General features: G+C 34.9%; 1 long non-coding RNA gene and 1 pseudogene across 1 annotated transcript; one reads left to right on the forward strand and one right to left on the reverse strand.

Moving 5' to 3' along the window:
• LOC137404825 (fumarate hydratase class I, aerobic-like) overlaps positions 1-22,584 on the forward strand; it is a 47,518-nt pseudogene extending 24,934 nt beyond the window's left edge.
• On the reverse strand, positions 1,979-2,437 carry LOC137404078 (uncharacterized). The gene is made up of 3 exons (XR_010979646.1): positions 2,382-2,437; positions 2,179-2,270; positions 1,979-2,047 (listed from the first exon to the last, which is right to left on the reverse strand). It is a non-coding gene; the product is annotated as an uncharacterized lncRNA (long non-coding RNA).
• Positions 22,585-22,901: the final 317 nt, after the last annotated feature.

Consider the following 22,901-nt stretch of genomic DNA (forward strand, 5'->3'; position numbering starts at 1 on the left):
AGTTATTCAATCCTTCTTGGAAATGAAGTGAATAAATATAAAGAATTATGCAAAGTCTAACTGTGATGTTTATCAATTCTTTCCATTGATATGTAGGAGTTCACTGAAGTAATGATTTGTAACTTGTTGATCATTGGCTTCTCCTCTCAAATATGGATAAAGTCTTGATTCGGTTAATATTATGTTTGAAGGTGTGTTCCAATCAAGTGAGGATAATAATGATAGTTGGACTTTGTCACTCCTTGGTCCGATTTGAGCAGATTCCAAACACGTTCCAATATCGAGTTCGGCAAAAGTCTCATGAAGTTCTTGTCGAGTCAATCCTTCATTTCCATATCGTATTTGCATTATTCTAATACAATATTGACATCCTCGAGCTCCCTCGAAGCATCCACACCGACTTTCTAAATATGTTACGAAACGTTTATAGATATAGAATCCGATAACATAGTAAAAAGTTTCTTCAGTAACTCTTCTGATGAATTTTTTTGTGTTTTTCTTTACAACCACTCTTGATAATTGTCCATCCTTAAGATGAGCTGGAATAAACTCCTCTAGAAATATAACCGACATTGTTTCTGTTTTCTTTGTTTTTTTTTTTTTGGTTCCTTCACCGTCAGAGCTAAATTGAAGAATGGTGGAGAATTCTAGAGGAGTAGACTTAATAACATTCCGAATCTTTTATTATTTTCATCCAACAGTTTTTTCATCTATAATTACATCATCAATTTCATGCTCGATTTCCTCTTCCAGTCTTTCTCCGATTAATGGAAATTGTGCTATATGAAGGAGTCTTCTGAAGAGCAGTTGTTTCGTTTCTTCACGTTGTGTAGGATGAGTCATGTAGTGCCGAATTCTATTCCAAAGCATGGTTTCAAAAATCTTTTCTTCCATCGTTTTAAAATCGATCGCGATAAATCTGTTAATCCATTCTAAATCAACCTCTTTTCCAATTTTACCTTCTCGAATGGTAGCTTCAAGATCAACCCATTCATAGATCATCTTCAAATCTGAGGGTGTTATCGATATTTCTTTTACAGATATTATTGATTCCAAACATTCCCTGCATTCCATCGCACTGCAGACACAGTTGGACTTTAATCTTTTCAATGACACAACTTTTCTAAAAGCAGCTGTTCCTAGAATGTAGTATAAACATTCCTCGGTGAGATGTGTACGAATTTGTTCATTTTCGTCAAGTTGAACCAAGATGTTATCCGGGATTATTTCTGCAACCTCGAATGGAACAAAATCTTTAATCAGAATGTTTTGAGCCATGTTACTATGAGAAAGTCTACATTCGAAATGATTTTACATTGGATAGTATATTAAATTTATATGAGCTTAGTTATATATTATTGATATTGTATATACGAAAAGAAGAGTCAATGAAGAAAATAAAATTTTATAGTAATAATACATCGTGGAGCAAAACTCTACTATCATATATACTTAGCAACAAAATCACTTCTAAAAATTATGCTAAAATATATTCTGTGCTCACTCCATCATTACATACTCTTCTTTTTGAATAAAAATATGTTAATCCTGTTCTAAGTTGAGTGTATGAGAACACTCTATTGTCTTTTTTACAAAGCCTTTGTTTATCCCTTCCTTAGGAAATCTTGATTGTAATACTTTTAAAAAAGTGTCTTTTGTAAAACTATTCGTAGTTTTACTTAATCCTTTACTGCTATGTTTTGTAGAATGAGTTTCATCATTCCAGCAAAAGTAAGTCTTAGAATTTAAGGCTACTATTCCATGACTTGAAAATTCTACTTTGAATAAACCAGGAGTCCTTATATCATATTGATATACTTCTTTGCAACAATTTTGTAATTCCCACAACTTTGTAGGATCAGATTTACAGAGTTGGAAATCATCCGCGTGTCGTTCGCAATACATCCTAGGAAACCATTTTCCATATTCTTTGTAGTATATATCAGCGATCTCTTTTCTAACGATATTATCCATAGGTGCTGAAAGAGCCATGTAGGCACTATCTGTATCCATCGCCACATACTGGAAGTCCTTTCTGTCGAAGTATCTAAAATAAAAAAATTTCAATCCTTAATTCTTGTTATCTTAGTATTATAATACTCTCATTTCAAAAATTTATCATTCAAATGAATACCATTATACATATTTTTTCTAGAAGATACAAATAAGATTACTTACCTATCCATGAAGTCATAGTAGAACTCCAACATCCGAAGTTTAGCCAGTTGTAATATGGAGAATCCGATATGTACAGGTATATCCATCTTCATCTGAATAAATATATATACAGTCTTATTAGATTCCTTTACATATATTACTCCAAGTAAATTTTTCATTATGATTCAATTATATCAATAAGATAATAAATATATACTACTAACCGAAGACTTGTGTTGAGTCAACTCATAGAAGCTATCATCGATTTCCTCCAAAGATTCAAATCTGTGTGATCGTATTCTCAAGGATGCTTCATAATCTCCTTGAATATACTTGACATTTCGATGTTTTAATTTCTCAGTGATTGTTTTCCCGTACGATGAATTTCCAATGAGTTTATTGGTTGTGGCTATCAACTCTTGGTCAGGATCTTTGTCACCAGCTCTTCTAGCATTTGAGACAGATTCTCCAAATGACTTGAAAACTCTTCTAGGGGTGTATTCTATGAGTTGATATATTTTGGTTATAATCATCCCATGATTAAGATACCATTTTGCTAAAGTGGTGAGTAGTAAAATTTTTTGTCCAAACATACTCCCCACCAAAGTTCGTTGTTCTTGAGGTAGCATTCCTTCCTTTTCAGCAAATTCTTTCATACTTTCACTAAGATGATTTCTATTCAAAGATGTATTCTTGAAAATGGGGCTCATTTCTGAAAACTTTTCGTATAAGTTTTCAGGAACAGATATATCGCATTCAATGAATCCATATATCTCCCCTTTTATAATCTGCTGAATAATCTCATCCTCGGTGGCAAAGGAATTGGAAGGATAAAACTCTTCGTTGAAGATACTAATAAAGTTCTTAATCTCGGTGTTATCCTCAACCATCTTGTCCCATTCACACTCCCAGATTCTTACTAAACGATATCCAAGTTCTTTAACATATTCTTCCTTCTTTTTCGTTTCCTCCAGAACTTCACTCATGGGTCGATTCTTATATGGATGTATACTTATTCCTTTGGTCTTGTTACAGTTATGTCCATGCCAGAAACATCCATGAAATTGAAACACTGTATTCGATTCTTCACAATATCCATCAACAGGAAGATTATGTTGTCCAATTCTAAATTCTTTATCATTGTTTTCATGTAAGATTTGAATATTATCCTTCCAAGTCAAAAATTGTAACCATCCATGAGCAGCCTTGCTATTTTTTCGAGGATGAGTGTATGCAAATCCATTTTCGATTCGCCTTATTCTAGGGTTTCCAGTAGGCATTTCTTGCATCATACTCCACAAATATAATGCATTTGCATCAACTCCTAGAATAAGTTCACAAAGTTTGGATTCCTTTCCAAACTTTCTTTCTCGAATCAGTGTTTTCTTCGACTCATGAAGTCTGTGAAAAATAATGCTAGGTCCACCTACGATATTGTCCTTGATGGTAAAGTAAATATCTTTATCGTTTTCCTTGATCAGACAAACAGGTTGACAAGTTTTGAAATGATGTGATGAGATTGTCTGATGATGAGAACTCATAGGATGAGGAGGTGAATCTGAAAGTTTCAACATCCATTTTACCGCCAATCCAGGAAGTGAAATGGCGTCTTTCAACATATCGATTCCCATGGTTCTGTAAACTTTTTTTTGTTTTTCTACAGCTTCAACAAATGGTACTACATCGAGATTGTTGTACCATACTAGAAAATCTTTTAACGTTTTCATCTTCTCTTGTTTCCAAATGTTTAAACAGATTTCATAATCAGCATCCGAAATATGTTCATCTCTCAAAGAACTGTAAAAGCATTCTTTAGGTGGTAGAAACGGTTGTTTCAACTTCTCAAGATCATCCATATATTCATAAGGATAGAATCCTTTTTGTTGAGAACATTTGAAAGCTTTGAGATACTTTGCATAGGAAAATCCTGGAGCAATGAAGTTGGAAATATCCAAGAATTTGAATCTTCTTGATTGAATACAGCTCATCTTGTTTGTTCTTTTCACTACAAAATCAAAATCTTCATCTTCTGTGTCTTGAAGACATCGAAGTAGAGGTCCTTTCATCACATTCAGGTCGTAGTTTTGTGAATTAAATCCTAGAATCGGAATACATGAGATGAATTTGTCGAAACGTTCAAATAAATGACGAAATCCCTCTCTTGAATGGTATACTCGAGGATTGGAAAATTTGCAGAATTTAAATCTTTCTTCAACTTTTCCTTGCTTTTCAGCTTTTGCCTTCATCATCTGTCTAATGTAGTAAAGTTTTTTTTCAAGGATATCCCGGGCTTCATCAGCAATTTGGGAAATATACTGAACAAAAAAAGATATACAAGAATCAGTATCTCCCTCACTTACAAAACACTTTGGATCCTTAAATCCGGGTACATTTGAACAAACTGATATACTCATCAATTCGTGTCTCGATGTGAATGTAACCGAATTAGAATTTGGTGGAAGGTCGGATTTTGGAAGATAACACTCGATATCATAGGTGATTAAAAAAGGATAATAAGTATCTTCCTCAGCCACGGATATTCCTATCTCTCGTTTCAGTTGTTTGAAAATTGTAGGTGTTGCCTTAAACTTTCCTCCTTCGAAGATGAAGTTTGTTACTGTTTCTTGACTACATTTATGTCTCTTGAAATTTCCTCTTTTTGTAAAGCTCACTTCACAGGAAGGACAACTAAACCCTTTAGTATAAGCATTAACATCCTTGATGAAACTGAAATGAGAGTTCTGCAAATCGAGGAAGAGTTCCTTTCCCTCTTTTTGGGTCGATGTCCAGATGACTGTTGAGGTTTCATCAGCATTCAGAGATAATACGGTTATACGGATGTCAAAACACTTCTCAAGAGAAATTAAGTCTCCTAACTCAATTGCAGGAAAATTCTTCATCAGATCTTTGGAGGATGAGGAAGGAGAAGAAATGTGTTTCGAGTACTTTTGAAATAGCATCTTCACAAGATGCTGTTTTGGTCTTTGTCTGGTGCAACTACATCGCTTTGAACACTTACACATCTCCATCAATGCTAAACATCTGAAGAAACAGAGATTGTCTGTGTAAGGAGTGCGGCTCATAGTGATTACATGTCGATTGTTAAGAATGTGAGACGAAAGATCTGAAGCCACTCCTATTTGCCCCATTCCAATCAATTTATAGAAATAGAATGAAATATTGGTAATTACATTCAATTTCCAAGCTGTATTCGGGCGTTCTCGAATCGCTATAGCAGCAAGATCTTGTCTTGTCAATTCTTCAAAAAAATTCTGTAGTTCCTGTCTTGTTGTAATCAGTTTTGCTTTTTTGAAAATTGTAGCATTATTTGATGAAGCATGAAAATATCGTAATTCTCCTGTGGCTTTATGTTCAAGAATGCATCCCACACTACAATTTAATTTAGCTCTTGTTTGTATCCCATTCCAAGTTGTCATCATTTCGTTCCATATTCTTTCCGAATGGTTTGGAGTTGGAAGTTCTGCTTGAGGAATATTTCCATTCCATAAATTTACGTTTAACATTTCAACAACTCTTCCTCGTCGTCTTTTTGTTTTCATAGCATTCCAATATCTTCTTATTAACTCATCCCATGCCTCATCATCATTAACAGGAATGATATCCTGATTAACTTGTTCTCTTTCATTTTCGATAGGAACGATGGGTTCGACTCTATCATTAATACCAACTAAATTGTCATCATCAGCGTCCACTTCATTTTCGTTTCTTTCGAATTGATTTGTAGGTTGATCAGATAAATATCTATTTTCTTCGATTTCATTTGTATTTTCTTCTTCTGATACATCTGATTCATCGGATTCATCATCAGCAAGATTTCGAGTAATAGGAGTTACTGTTATCTTAGATCGACTAAGATCTCCTCTTCCAATTTGAGTTGAAGCAGAACGAAATGAAGAATGATGAGAAACAATCTTTACTTTTTCGAAAATGAAAGGGGGATTGGAAACTTGTATAATAATCGAGGCATCATCATCATCATCATATTCGTGATATTGTTCCGAAGAATCATTAGTTGATGTTGTAAACGATTCTGAACTTTCATTCGATTGGAGATGAATGTGTTTAACATGTCTTTTGAGGATTGATTTTTTGTTAAATGAAGTCGAACATTCTAAGCAGATATATTTATTAGCTGAAACGGATGATACACTTCTTTCCCTACTTCTGCTTCTTTCTCTATTATCAATTGAAGTGGAAGGAGCAGAATTTTCCGATGAAATTAAATTATGCTCTCGTGAAAGCTTGAACATCTTTGAGGAAGATTTCCAGCTGCCAAAAATTAAAAATCTCATTTTACTATTCTCTCTACATTTATTCATTCATTAAAAAAATTTTTCCACCAATTATTGTAAATCAACTCACCTCATCAGATTTGCTCCAGTCTCCTTCTGAATGGGAAGATGCCGGATACATTTCCTTGATGTATTCAAATTTCGGAGATATATAATCCAGTGAAACAGAGATAATCCAAAGTTCTGAGAGAAGATTATACATAGATATCCAAATTGTAGAATTAATCCAAACTTTTGTGAGATATATAATCCAGTTAGTTCGGAGAAATATAATCCAGTGAAACAGAGATAATCCAAAATTCTGAGAGAAGATTATACATAGATATCCAAATTGTAGAATTAATCCAAACTTTTGTGCGATATATAATCCAGTTAGTTCGGAGAAATATAATCCAAAGTTCTGAGAGAAGATTATACGTAGATATCCAAATTGTAGAATTAATCCAAACTTTTGTGAGATATATAATCCAGTTAGGTAAAGAAATAGTTCGAAGATCTGAGAATTTCATGTATAATAACTCCAGGAAAAAAGTCTCGATAATGGTGAGCCCATCAAACTTAGCTGTATTTATACTAGTCAAGTTCAAGGAGGTGGAACCCGGACAAAAGTTATAAATCTCTTCTAATCCATCTTGTCTCACTCAACTTTCGTGAAAATTGAATTTCGCGAAAGTGAATTTCGCGAAATTGGATTTCGCGAAATTACACATTATATATATTATATAGTCAACTTTCGCGAAATTGAATTTCGCGAAAAGTGAATTTCGCGAAATTGGATTTCGCGAAATTACACATTATATATTATATAGTCAACTTTCGCGAAATTGAATTTCGCGAAAAGTGAATTTCGCGAAATTGGATTTCGCGAAATTACACATTATATATATTATATAGTCAACTTTCGCGAAATTGAATTTCGCGAAAAGTGAATTTTGCGAAATTGGATTTCGCGAAATTACACATTATATATATTATATAGTCAACTTTCGCGAAATTGAATTTCGCGAAAAGTGAATTTCGCGAAATTGGATTTCGCGAAATTACACATTATATATATTATATAGTCAACTTTCGCGAAATTGAATTTCGCGAAAAGTGAATTTCGCGAAATCCAATTTCGCGAAATTACACATATATATTATATAGTCAACTTTCGCGAAATTGAATTTCGCGAAAGTGAATTTCGCGAAATTGGATTTCGCGAAATTACACATTATATATATTATATAGTCAACTTTCGCGAAATTGAATTTCGCGATTTTCAATTTCGCGAAAAGTCTTCTGATATTATGGATGATGCAGCTAAATTTATCAAAACTCATTAATCATTTGATGAGGAGAATTGTATATAACCAGCAGAATTTTACTAAAACGATATCAGTTCTTCATTCAAACTCAGAGAATTAACACACTACACAACTATGGAGGATAATACTCAATCTGGAGTGATAAAACCTGGATCGAATAGTTCAGTGAAGATGACGAAAAAGAGAATTTCACCTGTAACTCTTTCTAACACGACTCCTTCAACGAAGAAGAAGAAAACCAACCAAATCGAAACGAATTTGGAGCAAAGGGCAAAAAATGTGGCAGACAAGTTAAGAACATTAAGTAAGGATACTTTAATGGAGGCAAAATCACTGCAGAAAATGACAGACCTTTCAGTAGGATTGATTATGGAGGTGACAAAAACGGAAGAAGCTCATTCGATCCATGGAGCGTGCTCTATCATTCACTTCAACTATGTGGAAAATGGGATTACTAAATCTACTGCTGTATTTGCTCCAAAACGATTTCTAGATGAATCGCTGTCTTATCCAAGTATTATGGTATATCTTGGATTAAAACCTAAGAGTAATGGACAGGGAAGTTACCATGACTTAAGACGAGTAACAGAAGGAACCTCAACTCCCTTGGACATGAAACGCACTCTAGCCAATCTGAGAACGAAGAGAGTTGAAAAACTTATACAACTTTTCGAGACTCGTCATCTCAAGGAGTTCAAAGCACCATCTATTTTCTACTATCACAATGTTGGAACAAGTGAATACAAAGATGCTGAAGGCAAGGTGAATGTGGTACCAACTGTAGCATTTTCAACCAAAGTTGATGGAGAGGAAGTTCAAGGAACTTTAACGATGCCTTCGAGATATACCCTTTCGTTGAAAGAAAATTATCCGGGTATCATTATATACAAGGGACTAGTAACATCTCACAATACTCGCGAATACTACGATGTAGTAGTCATGGGACATGAAGAAGCAAGCAGATTTTACGAGAGTACACAATGCAAAAAGGAATCTGCTATCATAGATATTTCCGATGACGATGAGTGAATGATAAACAACTCGATACAAACTTCGTTATAAAGATTGTACATGAACATTTTCTTATGTATATATTCAATGTTTCATTTATACTATATTATCTTTATTGTGTCCTATCTACTTGAACATTTTCATATATTTCAAGTTAAACATAAACTATTTTATTTTTATTGAAACAAAATGATGATGGAAATAATGAATAATACATATAAATATATCTTTTAAAGTGAATAATTTTGTAATAAAACTGTTCTTTCATTCAACATATTAATTTCTCCAACAAATTTCAATCTTACATACAAAAAAATACAAAAAAAAATCCGAAAATAAATTCCTTAAAATTCTTAACCATTCAAGAGCTTCAACATTACAAAATCATCAAAACTTCAAAAAATAGCTTTGTACATAAACACTTTCTCATATATATTCAATGTTTCAAATATATAACAATCTCAGGAAAATCAACCCCTCGGTGTCCCAGATATTAACCCCCTCACTCATCCGGTAATCTCTCGCTCTCCTCGATAATCCGCGAGATCCACTCCGGAAAACCAACCAGCCCTCGATGTCCCAGATATTCACCCCCCACTAATCCACCGATAATCCGCGACGATTCGGCCGACTAATCCGCGACGATTCTCCCGACTAATCCCGCGATAATCCGCGTTTAATCGGATGACTCATCCCCCGCTAATCGGATGACTCATCCACAGATAATCCGCCGATTACGCCGGGAGCGGATCCGTACCCCCTCGAATTCAACCCCCTACTCTACACCACAATTTCCCCCCAAACCCCAACATCTCATTCAACTCCACCCAATTCAATCTACACCCCTAGCCAATTTAATTTGCAACCCCCTTTTTCTATCCCCCCGCTGGATCCGTCACTTTTTTGTGTAGATCTGCTCTCTACATACTACTACTACTTCTAGTCTTCTATAGAGTAAGGGTTGAAAAATAGAGCGCCATGGCGTTCAATTAAAGGTTTTACGGTAAGTACAAGATTTACAAGAGGCTATTATATGTCTGACAATAAGATGTATTCAGACAGCGCTCATCAATAGGCCATGATTGTAACAACTACTAACATAGGATTATTTGTATGACAAATGCTATTAGCCTGGCACATTGCCAATAAAAAATTTGAGTAAGCTTACTAATAAGAGCTATGGCTTCTACGTCGTTACGCTATGACTTTACGTCATGACTGAAAGCGCTAGCCTATTTGCTTCCATATAGTGTCATACCGTCTATTGCCTCGGGAATTGATCAAGCGCTGTTGCTCAGTAAAGGTATAAACACACTAGGCGATATTATCGCGAGCGTCATGAGGAGGGCGGAGATATCGCTAGCGTGTGCATAAACACACTTGAGCGATTCACTAGCAAGCGATATAATGGTCACGCCCACAAACTGCCAATAAAATTTCGTATCATTAGTTTCTTCGGAGTTGTTAATAAATTTAGGTCAGTCAATATGGTGCCGTCTAGGTGGCAACGTAAACAACTTACGCATTTGTTATTAAACCTATCTCACTTTCACGGATTGTACACTGCCTACACTACAAGGAGACATAAGAAAAACGATTATTGCATTTTTAACTGTAATATTTTTCACTATTTTTATACATATCTTATTTTGTAGTAGTTTTTTATATTTAGGCCTAATGTATTAAATATTTACCGTTCTCAAGATGGTCAACCTGTGCAACGATTGATTCCAAATGTTGGTTTTCAACTTGGATTTTTTGTAATTTTTGTTTGTTATGGTGCACATGACTGGGAGTGCTATTATTAAATTTATGAACAATTCAGTGCTCGTTCTGAAGATGTTTCAATATTAACAAAATAGCAAATTGTCGCTGCTGTACGTTGGTGAACATCGATAAGAAATAATTACCCGCCATAAAATTGCATTCTGGTAAAATCCAACCAATCGAAATGCATCTCGCTAGCGATAAAGTTGTGCAGAGAAAGTCTAGCGTTATCGCTCTGGATGAGCACGCTGGGTGAATTCTAGCGCAGATTAGCGCCACGCAGCGCGATATCGCTCTAAATATCGCCTAGTGTGTTTATACCTTAAGGCAGCTATTATTTTTTATAGCTATTAAAATCTGGGAATGGAAGATCCGCTTCATGCTGAATTTGATCTCGGAACCTCCCATTCACCAGGCGATTATCTAACCAGCTAAGCTACGCGAGATGCAATGGATTCGTTAGGCGATATTAGTCATTATGTCAGTTAAAATACACATAGCACCCTGTGTTACGCAAAGTCACTAAAGCTTGCTCTCACGGCTCTTATTAGTAAGTTTAGCAATAGGATAGTAGCCTACCTAAATTAGTCATTGGCAATGTGCCAGGCTAATGGCAAGTGGCAGGCAACTACATCACCTGCCAATCTTTATAAGCTGTTTTAATACCTGTGCAACCCCAGGTATTCGCAGTTAGTATTTGTATACGGTATAAAACTACAAACCGTACTTTTCGAACTATTAGCCGCTTCTTTTTTCTGATGATTTGAGCCATGCGGCTTATATAAGGGTGCGGCTATTCTGTGGATTTTTCTTTGACCGCTAGGGCGGATTAACCATAATCTACGGTTAATGCGCCCTAGCCGTGAAAGAAAATATGAAACAATGCCTAACGATACTGTTCCGTTAGGCACTAGGTTAAAAAGCGTCGGTTAATACGAAACAGTGCCGTTAGACACTGTTCCGTTTTAAACAGCAAAGTTGCCACTGTGTTAAAAAGCACCGTCCTGAGTTCTGCGGCCTATACAAAGGTGCAGCCTATATTGTTTTATTATTGGTTTTTGGAAAATAAAGCAGATACGACATATATAGGGGTGCGGTTTATAGTCCGAAAAGTACGGTAATTTGATATGTAGCAGTAGATAGTTATAATACGTTATGTTCAAAAGTAGTTCTATGTAGAGATGCCCCGATTCTAATTTCACCAGCCGATTCAGATACCGATCCGATATACCGATTCTTATTGAAAAATATTCCGATTCAGATACCGATTCAGATCTTTTGTGTTGCATAGATAATTGTTAATTTTATTATACAAGTATAATGCAAAGAAAATATAAATATTGATGTATTTACATCATTTGTTTGTATTTATGAAAAAAAGATATACATGTATATATATTCACATACTGACATACTGGGCATCTAGTAACAAAACAGTCCATGTTTCTTGTAATCTGCTATTAATAATGGTAATTACTGTTAGTGGTACAGCTTTCTCTGTAATAATGAAGTCTGTCTTCTGAACGAAGTCAGAAGTCAGAAGAACGAAGTCTGCTGAACGAACTGATGCATCTGTACAAGTTTAGAGCAAATAAACGTTTATCTAAATTACCGTTAGTGATTCAATTATCTCAGTGAGACGTCCTTATCTTCCATCACTAGCGAGTCGTACTGAAGAAGGATTCACTTGCCACAGATGATGGAAAACAGGCTAAATACCGATAAACCACTGAGTTTATTCTATGCGGTGCAAACGATACATCATATCATCAGGATCAAGAGAGATGCATAGCTTTATGCACCGACTGCTCAAATTACTTTCGTAATGCTAGTACATAGAAATATTACACCGCATTGTTGTTTCCCATCATTGGTCTCTTGTTCGTAATTGGCTACAGTAAATCATATCGCTGTAATTGGGAAATACCGCACTAGGCAATTACGTCCTGACTAAAGCCAAAAGATTCCTCAGCTGTGTTGATGTTTATCAGGCTATAGACATGAAATAGATTGTGTGACAGGCCTGGAATTCATTAGGTAAAAGTAAGGAACTGCAGCTGATGATTAGTGTAGCAGGCTAAAATACGGTTTTCTGCTAAATAGTTGATCTGCAAAAAGTATTTGAAGTTACCGATTTTTTAAGAAAAGATCGGCCGATACCGATTCAGATACTTAAAACCCATATCGGCACCGATACCGATTCCGATATTGAAATCGGGGCAACTAATCTATTTCATGGTGTCACTCATCAGGTCTCTTTGTTATACATAGTATACTAGGGGAATGCCTGGTGTTGCATGAGTAATAAAAAAATTTATGCACAGAAAGTTTATATTTTCATTTCACATAACAACAGTTACCATTCCAACTTTCAAACTTCATATCATGAGAAAGTGTTTTCTGTAAAAGAGTTTAAATGTGAAATAATAAGCAAGTACAGTGCATCCTCAGGTAGCCTGTCTTGACAAACTGTTGTTTTTGCGGAGTTTTTATTTTATAATTTTTATAATAATTTTATATTTTTATAATTTCCAATAGCTCTCAATAGTGGCACTAACCTAGCTCTACCCCTCATAATAGGCACTCTTTCGTCATCATCATCTTTATAGCCTCTCCTCTCAACTGCACTTCCGATACATAAATTCATTTCTTCTATAAATATCTCCCACGAACCATCACCATGCTCACCAAACACCAACTTACCCCAATTCCTGGCTACATTAAAATAATATTTGTTTAACAACTGCAAGACAAGACTGTTCAAATTTAATTATCAATATCATTGCGGTGTCTAGTTTTGTGTTCTGTCTAGTATATAATTTTATATTTTATAGTTTTATGCATATAGTTTTATAGTACAAAATGTATATATAAATGAATATAAAATATATGTTTTCGTTCACAGGCTAATATCTTGTCTCACAAACTTATCTTGTCTCGCAGGCTGATGTCTTGTCTCACAGGCTAATATTTTTGTTCACAGGCTAATATCTTGTCTTACAGGTAATGAAGGCCTGTAAGATACATGGAGGATTCTATTTAGGGCCGATAGGAAATCCTGCAGTAGTCTTGGTTCAGAACAACATTAAGAAGGTTGAGGTGCTGGAGTATCCAGAACTCGGTAGGTTTTTATACACAAACAGTTCTCTATGTGTTTGTATGTAGCACCATCCTTCCTATTGTCTTAGTTCATTGTAGTACAGACTCTCCCCAGTTTACAGATGATATGCGTTTCAGACAGTCATTCGTTAAGCTAATTTGTTCGTAAGTTGTCTCGCACTATAACTTGTGCAGTGAGCCTGGGCTAAAGGATTATCATTATTTTTTGCGAGAGGTTCTTCAAATAGAAAAGCGTAAAAGTTTTGCTCTGCTAAAATAATTGTTTAGACACTAATATCGACTAACTCAGTGGTGCAGAAAAGTTCAGGTTAGCACACACTATGTAAGATTTTGAACAGCTAGAAGATAAAATTGTTCCAAAGAAAGCGACAATCAGAATGAAACCTGCCGAGCAAATGATGCAAAGATTTTTGGTTCAAAAAGTTTAATTTAGGTACTATAATGATTGGCTGTTTATGTCACTTATTTTTGAATATATAGCATTTGATAGATTATCTATATGTATATAACTTATAAGCTTGCGGGTCTATAGCATGTTATTTGATTGCATCCTTGCGGTTACGTACACTTGGCTACAATGGATCGATGCTCCTAACTCATTTTCTATTGCAACTAAAAAGCCTGAACGGATGCAAACTGTAGCAAACATATCACTGAGTGTGATGAGCTTTAATGCAACACTGTTTAATATAACTATGAAGGATTATAAGGTGGAGTCTGTATGATCAACACAATTGGTATCTACCATAGTTTGTAACACAAATAGTTATGTGTAGGATAGCATCTGTTAGTGCTGTAGGACCAATTTTTTAACCCTGTTAATCCCAGATGTGTTTAACCATGTTAATCCCAGATGTGTTTAACCATGTTAATCCCAGATGTGTTTAACCTTGTTAATCCCAGATGTGTTTAACCATGTTAATCCCAGATGTGTTTAACCATGTTAGTCCCAGATGTGTTTGACCTTGTTAATCCCAGATGTGTTTAACCCTATTAATCCCAGATGTGTTTGACCTTGTTAATCTTGTTTTTGCAAATATTTTTAAAACAACAAGGATAAACCAGCGAATATTGTCAAACAATGTCAAACACTAAATTTTTTTTGGCCAAAAAACCTTTATTACACAAGCGACTATGTCGTATTTTCACAACTATTTCTATTGAGAGTCTTTAATATCTAATCCCGGCTCATGGAAAGAGAGTCGATGGAATATGTCAGAAAAAAAGTGACACGTAAGTTTTTAGTGTAGAACACCTGCCAGGGAGTGACAAGACTATATTTAGATGTATATTATTGGTAGGCTTGGAGAAAGATCACATCTGAGGGTATATTTCTTGAAAAACTTGAAACAGACATTTAAAATATATGCCTGATGTTACCTCACAGTCCCTCAGCTCTGATGTTGTGAAGGTAATGATGTCTTTTATCTATTTACTTCTATTTGTCATTAAACATGTTGACAGTCTGCAGTTATTAAGATATCATTGGGTAATGGGTGGTTTAAAGTAACTTCCTGTTGATCAATGAAAATGGAATTCATAAAACGATGTTAAACAGAAGACCAAATTTAATTAATACCAACAGATTTGGCTCAGCAGATTTCTTCAGCACTGACGCCTGCACAACATTTGTTATCTCCTCCTGCATGACCATGCTAATTGTAATGTCCTGCACACTTGAGTACTTCTATAAACACAATAATAAGATTTAAAATCAGATTTGAAGATCGTGTTTGTTTTTGAAAAATTGTTCCATAAAATGATATTTGAGTAAAAGATCATATTTCATTGAATAATCATTGATTGATCAGAGTAATCTGTAGCTAAAATAATCATTCTAGCTGCAGATTACTCTTTGCAATTTGAGCATTTCTGCATGCGTTGTATCTATATATAGACATCATGTGTCTGGTTATAGCAATAAAGTTTTAGGACCAAAAAATCCACTTTTCACTGGATTTGAACTCTGAACCTATTGGTGTGCAGGCAGACAGTCTATCCACTAAGCCACACAGGCTTGTTGTGATACAAAGGATTACTCATGGAGATACTCATCACATCCTTTAAGATGCACATAACGCTGTGGTGTGACACATAAGGTCACACATTCTGGCTTCACGGTCTGTACAGCTCATTGAACTTATTATAGTAAGTATAGCTATATACTAGCTTAAGTTAGTCAAATTTGCCAAGTTTGTCATTGGTAACTTAGTGAACTTAGCCAATGGCAACTACATTCCTTGTCACTGTTTATAAGCTGTTTTTATTACTCGTGTAATGCTGGACATTCATCCAGGATATGTAGAAAACCGTGTCATTCACTCAACGCAACAACTACAGGGCATTTCTGATTAAAATATTTTTGGTCTCTATATCAACCTAAACAAGCCCATGTCTGAGATACTCTCTGATCTGAGCAAACATCCTGTCAAGACCAGGTTGAGTTTAACAGGAACTTTAGTGGTAGCCCGAGATATTGCTCATGCCAAGCTTAAAGAGAGGTTAGGCAATGGAGAGGGCATGCCTGATTATATGCTGAAATACCCAGTCTATTATGCAGGACCTACTAAGACACCAGAGGTAGTTAATCTAGCCTAGTTTACAGGAAACATATAAATACAACTGTAGACTGGGTTGGTAAAGATATCAGAAGTTTGGTTAGACTGAAATCACTCTCTGGAAACTCTGGTGGTAGTCTATTAATTTATGTATAAATAATTTGTCTTTGTTTGTCTGTCTGTTTGTCCTCTGTAGAAATCTGCATGTGGTTTACTTTAATACTCCTCCAGGTTTTAGACATAAAAAGTTGTTTTAAAGAAAATAACGCTGAACGCGATTTCGCAAAAAAGTTTGGCTTGGTTGAGTTTCAGCTGACCTATGACCCTCATCTTATTGGATTGACGCTTCAACCTAAATTGGATCTAATCAGCCACTTGCCAAAACCCCAGAATAATTGCGCCAAGATAAATACAATAGATAGATTTCCCTTAGATAAATTACCTATTTGAAATTCTTCAACATATTTCTTTCTTGAAGTTTATATAAGGAGGAGATCTGAATTTTCCACGCCCATTTATAGTTTTTTATTGAATAAGACAACATTGCTTAATAATATATCCAGAGATTATTGTTATATTATTTGAAGTGATAATTATTATAGAATATGATGAGATTGATTAATAGAGTTGAAAAGTAACCACATGTGAATTTCCTTTCATAGAAGTAATCCTGGCAACATGAGGTATTTTTGCTAGTCAGATCAAAAAAGCGTTTTTACCATAAAGTTCCCCAGGTATGCTTATGGTCACAGAGTATATATTATGCTGTAAACATTTAGCCTTAGGGAACTTTGTAAAGCTATATATAAACTATAAAAGGCCTAATATTATTTACCATATACTATTGAGTGATGCAGTTTTTACAGCTACTCTATATGCCTCAGTTTCTTGTTTTAAACTGTTGACATATTATGTGTACCGTGTAGCCTTGCTACATGTACCATATTCTCATTTGCTGATAAGTTAGAGTTGTTCACTCATGTTTCCAGAGTAGGACGATTACAAATGTGTGTAGGTTTCATTGTTTTTGAACTGATTAATGCTGAAATCTTTGCCTCTATGGAAACTATTAGTGTTGGGCTAGTATATAATTTAGTGCCGGATAGGATATCCTTGCACTATTTTATCGGTTTTTTCTCGATGTTGGTATCCTCGGTATTTACCATCTTCGGTATCCTTTGCCAACTCAGAAAGTTCGGTATTGTGGGTATTGTAGTTCGGATATGGTTGTGTTGTGTTTTCAGAATGTCTGAAAAAAAGATTTGTGATTGCCAATGTGCGCCGAGAGACTCTTTTTGATTAGCGTGATCGTCAAAGGGGCGTTTATGCAATTAACCATAACATCAATTGACTCACGATTGTAATCTCATTCCGTTACATGGCGATTGTGTGCGAGACGTCAAATGAGCTCTTTCATAAGCGGTTCATTTGTCACATCACGTCACTGGTAATGCTGTAGTCTGTCAAAAACAGAAATCTATCCGGATAACCATTTACCAATAGGCTTTCACGGATAAATACCGATCATATCAAACCGGCCGCGGATATCTAGCTGTCACCGAAAATGATAGGTTTTCCCGGATACCGGGAATCCTTCGGTGTCAGTAAAAGCAAATAACTCCTTACTGGCCCAACCCTAGAAACTATGAGGCTATTTTGGATTGCTGCTGACCTTTGCAGGGTTATGCCTGTGGCTTATTCGGGTCAACAACAGCTGGACGAATGGACTCATATGTTGAAGAATTCAAGGTTGCCGGCAACGGCAGGTTCATGCTTGCTAACGGAGCTGGAATGAAGGCTGTAAGTATGACACCTCTTGACAGGTGCTTGTGAATATATAAGTACAAGAGTTACAGGAAGCTAGTATATGTCTGATAATAAGATGTGTGTAAGACAACACTCATTGGTAGGCCATGAATATGACAACTACTAGCATAGGATTATTTAGATGACAAATGATGACAAAAGGATGACAACTCATGAATGTCTCACATTCTAATTTCTTGTCTCACAGGCTAATATCTTGTTTCACAGGCTAATATCTTATCTCAAAAGCTAATACCTGCAGGTATTAGCTTTTGCATGGTTTCACAGGCTAATGCTTTGTCTTACAGTTTAATGTCTTTGTTCACAGGCCAATATCTTGTATCATATGTTAATATCTTATGTCACATGCTAATATTTTGTCTCCCAGGCTAATATTTTGTATCATAGGCTTGTAACTTGTTTTACAGGTAAAGTTTGTCTGTGAGACACATGGAGGATTCTATTTAGGGTCAATAGTAGGCACAGCAGCCGTTTTGGCTCAGAACAGCATTAAAAAGGTAGAGGTGCTGGAGTATCCAGAACTCGGTAGGTTTTTATACACAAGCAGTTTTCCATGTGTTTGTATGTAGCACCATCCTTCCTATTGTCTTAGTTCATTGTAGCACCGACGCTCCAACTTTACAGATGAGATGCGTTTCAAACGGTAAATTGGTAAACGAATTTGTTCGTAAGTTGTCTTGCACTATAACTTGTGTAGTGAGCCTCGGCTAAAGGATTATCATTATTTTTCCGAACAGTTTTTCAAATAGAAGATCGTAAAATTTTTCTTTTGCTAAAGCAATTATTTAGACACTAATATCGACTAGTTTAGCAGTGCAGAAAAAGAATTAAAGTCAGCAGACACTTTGAAAGGTTTTGAACAGCGAGAAAATAAAATTGTTCCAAAGAAAGCAATCAGAATGCAACCTGCCGAGCAAATGATGCAAAGATTTTTGTTCAAAAAGTGTAATTTGAGCTTTTGCATGTATTATAATTATGGGTTGTTTATGTCACTTGTTTTTAAATATCTATTTGTAGCATTCGGTAAATATTAAAAAACTTAAAAGCTTGCAGGTTTATAGCATATTATTTGATAGCATAATTGCTGTTATATGGACTCAGCTTACGATAGATCCTCTCTTATAACTCCTCTTCTATTGCACATAAAAAGCCAGTTGGGATGCAAACTGTAGCAAACATATCACTGAGTGTGATGAGCTTCCATGTAACACTGTTAAATATAGTTATAAAGAGTTATAGGTTAGTGTCTGTATGAACAACACTATTTGTATCTACCGTAGTGCGTAATATAAATGTTTGTATGTAGGTTAGCATCTGTAGGTCTTGACCGGACAGCTTTTTTTAACTGTTATTCCCTGTTGTGTTCAACTCTTTTGTCCCAGATGTGTTTAACCCTGTTAACCCATCTGGTTCATTTAGTATCTGACTCTAAGTGCAGGTGTACTCAGCAGTGGACTTGGATTATGCTAATCCTTGTGTCATAAGCTTTTTGACATGTACAGACAGGTTATTAGTCTCACAGTCTATAAGCAGAAAACAAGATGAGCTTAGAAACATTATATCAATTGACATGTTTACATGCTGTCAATCCATGAGAAGATGTCATGTTATGGAGCAGCCAAAACAACAGCAATATGAAAGTACTTCAGTATTTCAGTCAGCATGAGGGCAGCTAATGTAACTTTATACAGTCTCATCACATTTGGTGATTCATAAAATATATTGACCTACACTATTATTATATGTAATGGATTTGTTCAGGCAGATAGAGCTCAATTTTACATTGAAAAAATTTAAAATTCACAATTAAATTAAATTTTATTCGTAAAAGTTTATAAAGACCTTTTCTGTTTACTAACCTGTTCATTATGGCTCCTTATTTTGGAATAAATGTTCAACTCTATTATGTAAAAAGTAGGCATATTTTCATCTCTTATTATTTTCATCCGGTGCCAACGTCATAATATTAATAATTATATTATTAATACTTTTTCAACTTTTGATAGTTTAAACTTTTAAATTTGTTATTATGTTATTTATACCAATAAAAGGGAATTGTTTTAATTCTTTTACTCAAATGGAGAACATGACAAATCATTTTAAAGTATGTTAGTTTACTATAGGTACAGGACTGCTAAAGACATGTTGATATCCTCGTTTAATGGGAGTTGTCCTATCTTGGTTTATTACTGCAAGAAAAAGAAAAATTGTTCCAAAATCCATGTATAGTTTATATCAAGTCAACTCATTTAGTAGAATGATAGCTGTTTAAACTGATTAAAGTCGGTACTTTTTGCTATGAATGCAAGTGTATCTAAATACTTTGGAAATTATCATATTTACTTTAAAGTACCTGGATGTGTGCGACTGTTTCTGCATCTTCATACATACCAGCTTCTCAAGCAGGAAGTAGGACTTAATAACCTTCTTTGAAAACTGGATTATTTTCTCAATTTATAGTTTTTCTTTATCATTCTCTTGACTTGTCTTTAGACAGAGAGAAAGACAGACACACATTGTTCTTATTATAGTAAGGATTGTGGCAGCAAACAATACCAGTATTTTGTAATTGGCTTTCAAGGAAAAACTAAATACAAATCATCAACCTCTGTCATCAAGTCCTGCCTTGGTGTAATTAAATAATTTCGCAGAGCATTTTTTCTGAATGTTTTGCCAAAAAATGCTAGTTTTTCATTATTTTCAAAAATGATGCACAAAGTTGAAAATTTGAAGGAGCTCCTCAGCCGGTTCATTTTACTTTAGAGTTATCTCATCCTGCACTGAAGGAGCACAACCCCAGGTTTTACAATATTAATGAATGAAGAACAGCAGAGTGAAAGAGTAGAATCCATCAAGTGGAGACAATAAGACTTGATACAAACAGGTTTGATTATGAGATTATATCTACTGATGAATGAATACTTATTAGCTAATCAAATTCATTACTTTATTACCCGTGCGCAAGTTTGATGAGAATTTAATAGCAAATAATATGTAAACTTTGTTTGACTGACATCCGTTCCCAATTTCTAACATGTACCTCAACTGGTATTCAAGTAGCACAAATTAACAAAAAGAGTTTTTACATTCCTAATATGTACAGAAGAACCAGCAAATCATACAAGTACTAAGTATAAATATTCAGGAGTTGTCTGTTCAACATCTGTTGTGTTGCCAGACAACACATTGGTTGGATCCAAAGATTTTTTTTTAAATTAGCTGTTTGTTGGTAATAGTTTCTCTTATTTTTAATTGTCTACGTTTACTGAAGATGTATTGAGCAGAATATTTAGCAGAAAGCAAGCAAAACATTTCATCTGGTTTTGTAACCAGAAAAACCCAGAGACTCAGCAATGAAGTGATGATTCTTCCTTCCAATTTGGAAATGAGTTGCCACAGCAATAGGATGCTGCAATTGAGTTTCAATCAATTTTTAGTTTAGTATAGCGATATTTAATTAGTACACCTGGTGTCACTAACCAGTATATTAGATGTCACCATTATAGGCCGACTGTCACTAGTATAAACCGGGTGTCAATATTACATGCTGGGTGTCATGTACGCGCCCCTTGAAAAAGGTTTCTCAGTTCTTAATTGACCAGCTTTTGTAATTTTTAATGTGTATTTAAATAGATCATTTTCAATGTGAATTTGCACTGTTTCCACTGGTAACAAATATGTCTGTAAAGTTGCAAAAGCTCCTCATTTTCATGACTTAGAGTCACCTAATGAGACAAACATTTCAGAAACCTTTTTATACTGTGTTATGATTTTTCTTCTCTTGCTACAATATCTCATGGTTACCAATAAGAGCTGTTTATTCTGCAAATATTATATAATGTAATAATGAGTATTCTAGTTCTGTAAGTAACAGCTTGTGAGTAAATGGAGCTACCACTGTGTTGGTATTTACAGGTTATATCTCCACAAGAGATTATGCTCATGGTTCCTTCTTTATAAGAGCCCTTGTTGAAGTTTTCTACAAACATAGCTGTCATCGGGATGTAAAGAGGCTGTTTGAGGAGCAGGTACTACCTAATAATAGCTATAATAGTGTCAATAACTCTTGTTTTTCATTTTTCACTTATGACTAAACATTATCTTATTGAATACTGTTATACTTTGAGTTGTTTCTCTCAGCTTCTTAGACACCACAGATTTGGTAATAGGTTAATTAATAATAATAGGTAATAAGATAATAGGTTTTACTATTTGATGAACCGTAAGAAAATTCTGTTAATTTCATGACTCAGGAAGTAAAATTGAATAGTGACATTTACCCGGTACACTAAAGTATCCTTCACCTTGTAGATAGCAAAGAAGGTCAGAGCAAAAAGCATAGAGGTTAACAACAGATATCCAAGAGTGAGCAGACAGCAGCCCACCCTGATGTGTTTACCAACTGATGGTAAAAAGCTCTACCTATTTCCTGGCTACACTCCTCCACTAACTGAAAAAACAATAGAACACTTTTCTGATTGGCTATCTTATCACGAGCTTTCGCAGACAAGTTATAGAATATAGCAGACAACTTCCAACATACAGTAGACGCTCCTATTAAGTAAATTAAACAGGTCATGAAGAATTTTTAAGAAGTATGTATGTATGTAAAAAGTTCTATATAACGTAAAATATCATTGCAAGTTCTCAAGTTTGACTTGAATAACGAGAGTTCCATAGTTCACCTTAAAATATCGTGTTATCTCAGGCTGCACTTGAGAGGGAAACCGCACATGTGGTATCTCCGTTATATTTGCTAGTAACCTGGCAGTCTAGTGTAAGCAGTAAACTGTTAATGCTATTGTTGGTGTTATCTGTACAGAGATTAGCTAATATTTCTA

This window comes from Watersipora subatra, chromosome 9 (assembly GCF_963576615.1).
Source record: "Watersipora subatra chromosome 9, tzWatSuba1.1, whole genome shotgun sequence".
Classification (NCBI taxonomy): domain Eukaryota; kingdom Metazoa; phylum Bryozoa; class Gymnolaemata; order Cheilostomatida; family Watersiporidae; genus Watersipora; species Watersipora subatra.